Below are 11090 nucleotides of genomic sequence, written 5' to 3' on the forward strand. Positions count from 1 at the left end.
GAACCCTCTGCCAGGCACTTAAGTGGGAAGTGCAGAGTAACCATGTGGATGTAGATGTAAATGTCTCCCTATTCACTTGTCAGTAGCCACTGATATCTACCATTGGTTGATACAACACAAAAATTTAATATGAAAATACTTTAAGAGGATATTTTTCTGGCCTACTAATTAGACATGGTCGACCACCTTACCATGGTATTTAACCGTCGTGGCACGGTCGCCATTCTCTAACATGTGTGAGACTGGTTCTCATCTATTTTCCTACCACATTTGCGCAAGGACGCTGTGGGAGTGTTTCAGGAATTTGTGTTGCACCTACGGGCCGCAGTGTAGGAAGATAACAGCTCACCATTTAGAGTTCAGAACACTGCAGTAGTACGGACAGTGATGTAATCAGACAACGACCTCAATGTTAGTTCCACTGCACCCCCTGTGAAGGAAACGTTATCGCTTATAGTAATTAGTGTACTGTTTCAGGCGTAACTTTATGTTAGCAAAAAATTAAAAATCTTAGATTTTCGATATTAAAGTTTATTTTTACGAAGCATTCATAATCGCCATATGTACAGGATGGTAAAATATTAATACCGGGTGTTCACAACTGTGAAGTGACATTCCTAACTATTCTAAGGTTCTTTAATAGTAAGATGGTTGATGGCCTTGTCTTGGGGTCGATAAAATACAAACAAATTAAATACAGTTGGGGCCAGTGATATCAATTAAGCCAAGAATGCACAATGAAAATAACCAAATAATGGATCGGCATCGGTGAAGAGCAATGGAAAAGAAGTACACAATTCAAGCAATTCAATAACTTCAGAGTATAAAGCACTCTACAGTGGCTAATCATTTCTTTTCGTTAAATCGGATATCTCATGTTTCTGCTTCAATTAAGGCCGACAATCGTGACTATGTTTAACTACAGGTCATGGTTGAATGTATAAAAAAATTAAGAGGGGCGGAGACAACAGCAGTTCTGAGTGTCAATCGAATACCACTTACTTGCGTAGCACGAGTGTGTGTGTCTACCTTTGGGCAGCGGTGGCAGTGGCTGCTGTTGGCGTGAGCTGTGAACCTGAAAATCTCTTCTAAATCTCTCTCGACTTTATTTAATCTATCCTTCCTGAACACGGTTTGCGCCTCTGTAAAAATTTCGGCAGAATTTATCTCCGCCTTTAGCCAGCTTTTTATTCCTACAACGATTTCAGCTTCAGTGCTTTCAATCAGCGCTTGAAGCTCTGGTCCTTTTACAACACAGCTATGGCAATTTACAACAACAATACCGACTATTGATTGGTCGATTCTTTGCCCTGTACCCTTTGAGACTGGAGCCCTTTTTGATCTTTCCCGAGACTGTCTAACCTAAAAAACCACCCAGTCCACTCCATACGGTCCCTGCTACCCGTGTAGCCACCTCCTGTGTGCAGTGGACACCTGACCTATTTAACGGAACCGGAAACCCCACCACCATATGGCGCAAGTAAAGGAATCTGGAGCCAACACGGTCGCAGAACCGTTGAGCCTCTGATGCAGACCCTCCACTCGACTCTGAGCCAAAGGATCGCAATCGGTCCTGACGATGCTGCAGATGGTGAGCTCTGCCTTCATGTCGCTAGTAAGACTGGCAGTCTTCACCAACTCAGATAGCCGCCGGTAACCAGAGAGAATCTCTTCCGATCCATAGCGACACACGTCATGAGTGCCGACATGAGCCACCACCTGCAGTTCGCTGCACCCTGAACCCTTCATGGCATCAGGAACGACCTCTTCCACATTTTGGTTGACTCCTCCCGACATACGCACGGAGTACACATTGGATTTCTTCAGAGATGTGCAGTGCACTGACAGACGTACGCAATATCCCCATAGTATAGTTGTAACGCCTTTCTTAGCTTTAAATTTTTCTTGCAAGCGCACAGGTTCAAAAATGGTTCAAATGGCTCTGAGCACTATGGGACTTAACTTCTGAGGTCATCAGTCCCCTAGAACTTAGAACCACTTAAACCAACTAACCTAAGGACATCACACACATCCATGCCCGAGGCAGGATTCGAACCTGCGACAAGAGCGGTCGCGCGGTTCTACACTGTAGCGCGCAAGCGCACAGGTGGCTGACACGGCGTTGATAAGCTGGTTCTGACCCAACTGGTAAGTGATGGTCATACAGTCTTGTTATTGTATGAAGGGATCTAGGAACAGTAGAGAAAGGGTGAAGATAATAATTTTATGAAGCGAGGAAGGTTCTATGATCGCATGATTGCACCAAGTAGGACACGTCAGTTTAAATTGCTAAGACGGGAATCAGAGAGATTAGCAATGGCAGTTCGAGATCTTGACCGAATAGAGGTAGACACCCAGCAAGATAACGTACGGGAACCCCAGGACAGAACAACAGACGACACAACACCGCGAGAAATATAACAAGGGTAGCAGCAGGACGTAAATACCGAGCAACAAGAAATGGACCAGGCAGCGCATCATAACGATAACATACAAAAAGACACCGTAACCGGCGACAACCATAATGCAGAGGTGCAAGAAGATGGACACTGCAGTCAATTGCGGACAGACACTAGAATTTTAACACAGAACGAAGTGCGTTGGAAGAAGACGTAGTAGGACCCGTTAATTTGTCTGAAATTCTCCAGCAATTAACGTACACCATAAGGATACAAAATAGAGAGATAAAAAGCAGATACGTGGGCACAGTGCAGGAACAGCGAAACAACTGCAACAACAGATACGTGAGCAGATTGCAGAAACAACAAAACAATTGAGTGAAATTAAAAAACAAAACAATCCCGAGATGTAATCAAAAATTTAATAATAGGTCACATGCAATTAAGAACAAATACCCTCAAGGTCCACGGGAATGTGCAGAGATGGCGGGATGACACTCAGACCGAAATAAAAACGTTGCATGACGACACTCGGGGTGAAACTAAAACATTACGTGACGTCGTCAAAACATTATGTGATGACAACAAACCATTATGTAACGACTCCCAGGGTGAAATTGCAAAGATACGCAAATAGGTTGACGCAATTACACGCGAAGCAGCGGACACAGCATAGCAAATAGTTGAAGATACTGTGTTGCAAAAACACGTTACGTCAGCGGTCCTCAAGAGGTACGATACTCGTATCGTGAGGATAGAAGCGAAAAAAAAGTACCAATTCGAAAAACTCAGGGAAGAACTGTTGCGAACTACACTCCTGGGAATGGAAAAAAGAACACATTGACACCGGTGTGTCAGACCCACCATACTTGCTCCGGACACTGCGAGAGGGCTGTACAAGCAATGATGACACGCACGGCACAGCGGACACACCAGGAACCGCGGTGTTGGCCGTCGAATGGCGCTAGCTGCGCAGCATTTGTGCACCGCCGCCGTCAGTGTCAGCCAGTTTGCCGTGGCATACGGAGCTCCATCGCAGTCTTTAACACTGGTAGCATGCCGCGACAGCGTGGACGTGAACCGTATGTGCAGCTGACGGACTTTGAGCGAGGGCGTATAGTGGGCATGCGGGAGGCCGGGTGGAAGTACCGCCGAATTGCTCAACACGTGGGGCGTGAGGTCTCCACAGTACTTCGATGTTGTCGCCAGTGGTCGGCGGAAGGTGCACGTGCCCGTCGACCTGGGACCGGACCGCAGCGACGCACGGATGCACGCCAAGACCGTAGGATCCTACGCAGTGCCGTAGGGGACCGCACCGCCACTTCCCAGTAAATTAGGGACACTGTTGCTCCTGGGGTAGCGGCGAGGACCATTCGCAACCGTTTCCATGAAGCTGGGCTACGGTCCCCCACACCGTTAGGCCGTCTTCCGCTCACGCCCCAACATCGTGCAGCCCGCCTCCAGTGGTGTCGCGACAGGCGTGAATGGAGGAACGAATGGAGACGTGTCGTCTTCAGCGATGAGAGTCGCTTCTGCCTTGGTGCCAATGATGGTCGTATGCGTGTTTGGCGCCGTGCAGGTGAGCGCCACAATCAGGACTGCATACGACCGAGGCACACAGGGCCAACACCCGGCATCATGGTGTGGGGAGCGATCTCCTACACTGGCCGTACACCTCTGGTGATCGTCGAGGGGACACTGAATAATGCACGGTACATCCAAACCGTCATCGAACCCATCGTTCTACCATTCCTAGACCGGTAAGGGAACTTGCTGTTCCAACAGGACAATGCACGTCCGCATGTATCCTGTGCCACCCAACATGCTCTAGAAGATGTAAGTCAACTACCCTGGCCAGCAAGATCTCCGGATCTGTCCCCCAATGAGCATGTTTGGGACTGGATGAAGCGTCGTCTCACGCGGTCTGCACGTCCAGCACGAACGCTGGTCCAACTGAGGCGCCAGGTGGAAATGGCATGGCAAGCCGTTCCACAGGACTACATCCAGCATCTCTACGATCGTCTCCATGGGAGAATAGCAGCCTGCATTGCTGCGGAAGGTGGATATACACTGTACTAGTGGCGACATTGTGCATGCTCTGTTGCCTGTGTCTATGTGCCTGTGGTTCTGTCAGTGTGATCATGTGATGTATCTGACCCCAGGAATGTGTCAATAAAGTTTCCCCTTCCTGGGACAATGAATTCACGGTGTTCTTATTTCAATTTCCAGGAGTGTATATAAGAGCGAAGCGATCCGGATTGCACCAGCTATGAATCTGTAACAACTTCTAAGTCAATAACGCCACCAGAAAGCCGATACGTTTTACAAGGAATGAAAAAAGGTTTCATGCAAATACAATTCCAATCACAGGCGGAGAAGAAGTTACGCGATAGCCGATCACCTGCGATGCCACAGGCACGTTTCGAAACTTCCGAAGAGCAGACGGCACCACTAAGACATCGGATACCTCAGGCATACTTTTCGGTAGAATTCGGACCACATGACAAAGTGACAAGATTAGCCAGGCAAGATATCGAGCCAATACCTGACTGGGAATTGCAAGGGTGCGAAGGTTATAGCGTAATGCATACCGCCATTCCCGCAGAGCCAATGGAAGAAAGTCATTGCGTTCGATTGTAACGATATCATGCAAGACAAGGCGAAAGTTACAGTGGGCGATATCCAATGGATATACCACAACCTGAAAGACTGACACGTGAAATGATCGGAAACAGAAGCAGCACGGATTCTCGAATTTCTTATGGTACTATGACGAGGTAATACAACGATCATATCCTCTCTGTAAGGAAGTTTCAGCATTTCTGTGAAGGAAACTCACTGCATCCACGAACCTTCATTGACCAGTTCATGGTAGGACTACCAGAACATTGGACACAAGCTCACAAACTAGACTTTATCTGTGGTCATATGTCTGAAACAGTAGCAGAAACGATGCAAAACGTAGCAGATACATGTCGATCATATGAAGATTTCAGAGACATGTTTTCCTCACGCTACTGGGCGAATGAAGCGTAAAATAGGGTGAAACATGAACTGCTACAAAATCAATACTTCGAAAATTCCGGAGAGAAGAGCCTTGTAAAATTTTTCTAAGAAATGGCAAAGAAAAACCAATGTATAGATCTGCAATACAGTGATGGAGAATTGATTCAATTGTGTTCAATGAAGCTGCCACTAAAATACCAACAGTCATTGGTAGGGCGCGGAAGCAAGGACGTGGACGCTTCCAAAGGAATTTTGAGAGAACTAAAATTCATATTCTCGGAAGATGGGGTAAGAAAATAGCGAAACCCGCGTGGTGAATGAAAGACCGCGAAATACGCCGGAGACCGCACGAAGGAATGTCAGCTATTACGAACCGCGTGACAACTTCGAGCCAATAAGTGACAATAGATTCCATCAAAGAAATGGTCATGGGTATGGGACAAGAAATGGCAACGGTTATCCACTCAGGAATGGCAATAATTGCTACAGAGGGAATAACGGCCGTCGCTGCGGGTACTGAAGGGCAAACAGGCCGACAAATTTCCAGCAGCGAAACCCGTACCGACAAGTCGGACGAAGACAGGAAGTACCGAAAGAAGAGTGGAGATAAGGCCACCAAACCCCCATAAACGCTCCAAAGGACGAGAGAGCGCCAAAGCCAAGGAGAACAGCGCACCAGTCCAGGGAAGCACCAGCAGCATAACGAGAGAAATAAACACTTTGACACGAGAGGTGAAAGCTAAAGGGAACAGAACCGCAGGGAACGAAATAAGCCGAGATACAGCGAACATCAGTTCGCAAAAAACGGACTACCAGAGCAAAAAGAGGCAAGCATAACGAAAGTCGAATTAAGAGGTAAAGTAATTAGCATGGCAGAGTTATTTAATAGTGAAACTAGGGAGAGCCCATGCCAAGAGGATAATGTACCATAGAGTGAAATAGGATCACAGTGCTCAAATGATGGCAGGAAAACAACAACATCATGCTGGGGAGAAATTAACTGGGAGGACACCGGCGAAGAAAACGAACTAGCAGAGGCAGGCAAAATTGGAGAAGAGAATACGGACGAAATAATTAGAATTTCCGAGTTATCTGAGGTTAAGACAAGGGAAAGCGAACTAAAGGATATTAACACACAGTTGACAGAAACTGAAAAATTACAACTGGACACAGGTCCTAATGCGCACAATGATGGAAGTTACTGAGATATAATAAGGGCATTTACATGAGATTATTTTGGAGTTTCCACGAAGAAAGAAGAGGCAGATCTAGATGAGCTGAGGGAAATGTATAGAAGAAGTAGCAGAAGAGAGAGAGAGAGAGAGAGAGAGAGAGAGAGAGAGAGAGAGAGATAGTGGTCGAGGCATATTCTACACAAGGCTCGAATTCTCACGTAAAAATCTTGAAACGGTTCATATATAATCATATATAAGATTGAATAGAGGTTGCTTTAATGCAGGGAGATGAGGAAGAACAAAGCAAACTGGTCGCGATTCAACAAGTTGAGAAGGCCATGATAGCTAAAATCGCAGTTAAAAGTCATAGACAGCTGAAACGAGTTAACGGCGATTTCAGAGAACTTATTTAACCAATGAAATGCTAATGAAGAATTTCAGATCTTGAAAACGAAGAAGATTAAAGTGAAGGGTCTAATCAAAAATCATTCTGCGGATGTCAATAAACAAACAAGGTTAACTCTTCCGTGCCAAGGTCAAAAGATCGAAGCCAATTTCTTTACTACACCGAAATTGATGATGGGCATGATAATAGGTGCAGATTTTCTGAAAATACGAACTGTGATAGACATGGGAAAGGGTAACGTGGTATTTGAGAGCATTACCTCCTCTTTGAGCAAAGGCTGAAATTAGTAATGAAGACTGAGGTTAGACAAGGATGATGATTAACCAGAATGATATGTGTGAAGGGGGGAATCGCCACATCTCACTAGAGAACTCCTGTTTGAAGTACGTAAAGAAATCGATGAGAAATTATTAGAGGTAAAAAACGTTCCAGATGAAAGTGAAAGGGAATTAGAAATTTTTTGCAGGTAGAGGCGTTTTTACCCGAGCAAGGTAGTGTTAACCACTTCAAATACAAATTTGAAGTCAAAGTTCACAAGACAATTAGGGTACCACCTTATCCAATACCACTAAGTTACAGGGATAAAGTATTTAAGAAGACATTCAAAATGTTAGATGATGACATCATTGAACTAGCCTCCCCAGGATATAATAATCCTCTCCATACTGTGAATAAAAAAGATGGCAGTATCAGGTTAGTACTTGATTCCTGACAGATAAACACCATCATTATCACAGAGACAGAGCGTCCTGAAAAGTTAGAAGAGCTAATTCAAAAATTTCATAGTGCGAAGGTTTTCTCATCCATTGACTTACATTGTAGCTTCTGACAGATTGAAATGGTGCCAGAATGTAGAAAATACACAGCATTCGTCGTTTTTGGCAGATGTTACCAATTTAAACGATTACAATTTGGCCTGAATATATCATCAGCATTATTCATAAACGAGTTAAACACCATACTGAATCCTGAAATCTTTGAGAAGGTAACATGTTATGTTGATGATGTCGTTATAGCAGGCCCTTCATAGGTGTAGCACAACAACACACTAAGTCAGTTTTTGCAGACCACAAAGGATCATGGTGTAACAGTCAATATAACGAAGTAAAAATGTGGAATGCAATAAGACAGATCCTTATGCATCTAATTTCATATAATATCGGAAAAGGGAATGATGCCAGACCCAACCAAATTAACAGCAATTAAAGAATTTTGCATCCCATATAATAAAAAGACTCTGAGGGGATTTTTAGGGCCAATCAGCTTTTACAGAAAATTCATATGGATTGACACTCTCAAAACATCCCAGCAAATGAAGAACTTCTAAAATGGAAAATTAGCTCACATTGACTTAACATAAAATTTTTGTATGGCGACAGACAGTGCGAAAACAGGGTTAGGAGTTGTTTTGTTCTAGGAATTACAAAAAAAGAATAACAAAAAATTGCATTTGCCAGTCAAGTACTCACAAAAACTGTAAAAAATATATTATTGCAGAGTGGGAAGCAGTGGACATTGTATGGGGCTTCCAACGCTTTAGATATTTCCTGTTTGGAAGAAAAACTCATGGAAGGTTACCTGGATGGATGCTAACTTTACCTGAGTTCGATTTCACAATCACACACATTGCAGGACAAACCATTATATTAGCAGACACTTTATCATGATGTCCACAGGGAGCACCTAATAGCATAGGTTTGGAAGTGGAAGAAGATCAGTTAACAATGTACCCGTTGAAAACTAAATTACTACTGCATTGTGAAACATATGTACAGAACAGGACAAAGATCCAGGTACACTTTAGAATCAAACAAAAATAGAAAAGCAGAGATTTCCCAGAGGCCAGATAACATTATCTCCTGCAAAATGATGTCTTATTTTTTAGATGAAATGTTGCCACCAGCGAATGGTTGGTATGTACCTCGGCTGAAATAGTTAATAAATATAATTGGTACACAATTTAGGTAATGGCCACTTTGTACCAAAAAATGCTTCCTAAAACTAAAGCAGACAATCTACTTCCCTGGTGTGGAAAAGTGAATAAGGAAAGTTTTATTAAATTTCAGATCAAACCACCTATGTTTCCAATACTCCGTGAAAGATTAAAACAGATAGCAGCTACAGATTTAATGGGACCTCTCCCATGCACAAAAAAGGGAAACACTTTCATCTTTAAGGTACTGGAATTGAAGTCAAAATATATCACTTTAACGCCTTCAAAGCGGGCAACAGAACTTGCAATAAGCAAAGCTTTCAAACAGGAATATCTCAAACAGTTGGTAGGGTTTAACGAATCCTTTCAGATAATGGTCCACAATATATATAAACACAGCGGCAGGACACATTGAAGCAGTACAAAATTAAACCTATTTTTATATAAAACTATAAACCCAGTGAACGTCCAGCAGCACAGTCAATAAAAGACATAGGTACTTTATGCCAACTGTATGCCAGCAAAAAATATTACACTAGGGTTGTAAATCTGAGAAATTTCCGAGTTATTATACACCAAATGCCTCTCAGCGCTACCCGACTTCCATCCATCACAGTAATTAAAAACATTGAAGCCCCTGATAAAACAAAAGAAATACAATACAATAAGATTTCCCATGGTACTATGCAGGCAACACAAACAGATTATAGCCACAGCATTAGCAAACATTAAAAGAGTTGCTATGAAAAGAAAGGAAAGAGGGGCTAAGACAGCAGTGAAAAGGACATTCACAGTAGGGCAGTAGAAGTTTGTCAAAACTCACCATCTCTTCAGTAAACACAAAAAAAGAGCCATAAACTTTTGACTGCAGACAAAGGACCTGTTGTAATAGCTAGAATTGCTCACAACAATACCGTATAACTAATGAAACCAAAGGCAGGCAAAACTTTAATACTTCATCATTTAAGCCACATAAAAATCTATGAAGAGTAACTACCTATAGGTATCAGTAAATAATATCAAAAAAGTCATTGAGTATGTTACAGGTAGGACAAACAGGATTATGAAGAAAAGAAGAGACAGAGGAGGAAAAACGCAAATTACCTTAAATTTTTAGATCTAGCACCTAACATTGATGTGTAGTGGTTTCAAAGGTGAAGGGAATAGATAACCACCTAATAGCAAGATATATATCACACATCATGACATCACACACAACGAATATAAGGAGTCTTATTAGATTAAGCTATCAAGGAAAAAAGAAATAAAACCCGATAGAGAAACTAGAACAGTAATGCAGTGATAGGACGCCGAAACATGTAAAGAATTTCTTAAGAGGTGTAAATTAGGCATTAGGCATGAGGTAGATTATAAGAAAACAATTTTGTACTCAAACTTCCTGCAATAAAAAATCGTCAACTGCCCACAGTGATGCTGTGGACGACAACTGAAAATGTATATGGGACGTGAATGGACGAGATCATGTCTCCACAGTATCCTTTCTTTCAGGAGTGCTAGTTCTGCATGTCTCGCAGAAGAGCTTCTGTAAAGTTTGGAAGGTAGGAGACGGATACTGGCAGAAGTAAAGCTGTGAGTACCGGGCGTGAGTCGTGCTTCGGTAGCTCAGTTGGTAGAGCACTTGCCCGCGAAAGGCAAAGGTCCCGAGTTCGAGTCTCGGTCGAGCACACAGATTTAATCTGCCAGGAAGTTTCATATCAGCGCACACTCCGCTGCAGAGTGAAAATCTCATTCTGGAAACATCCCCCAGGCTGTGGCTAAGCCATGTCTCCACAGTATCCTTTCTTTCAGGAGTGCTAGTTCTGCATGTCTCGCAGAAGAGCTTCTGTAAAGTTTGGAAGGTAGGAAACGGATACTGGCAGAAGTAAAGCTGTGAGTACCGCGCGTGAGTCGTGCTTCGGTAGCTCAGTTGGTAGAGCACTTGCCCGCGAAAGGCAAAGGTCCCGAGTTCGAGTCTCGGTCGGGCACACAGTTTTAATCTGCAAGGAAGTTTCATATCAGCGCACACTCCGCTGCAGAGTGAAAATCTCATTCTGGAAACATCCCCCAGGCTGTGGCTAAGCCATGTCTCCACAGTATCCTTTCTTTCAGGAGTGCTAGTTCTGCATGTCTCGCAGAAGAGCTTCTGTAAAGTTTGGAAGGTAGGAGACGGA

At 43.5% G+C, this 11090-nt stretch overlaps 1 non-coding gene across 1 annotated transcript; it reads left to right on the forward strand.

Moving 5' to 3' along the window:
• The first annotated feature begins 10530 nt into the window (after positions 1–10530).
• Positions 10531–10605, forward strand: Trnas-cga (transfer RNA serine (anticodon CGA)). Its single transcript has one exon. It is a non-coding gene; the product is annotated as a tRNA-Ser (tRNA).
• The last annotated feature ends 485 nt before the right edge of the window (positions 10606–11090 follow it).

This window comes from Schistocerca gregaria, chromosome X, assembly GCF_023897955.1.
Source record: "Schistocerca gregaria isolate iqSchGreg1 chromosome X, iqSchGreg1.2, whole genome shotgun sequence".
NCBI lineage: Eukaryota > Metazoa > Arthropoda > Insecta > Orthoptera > Acrididae > Schistocerca > Schistocerca gregaria.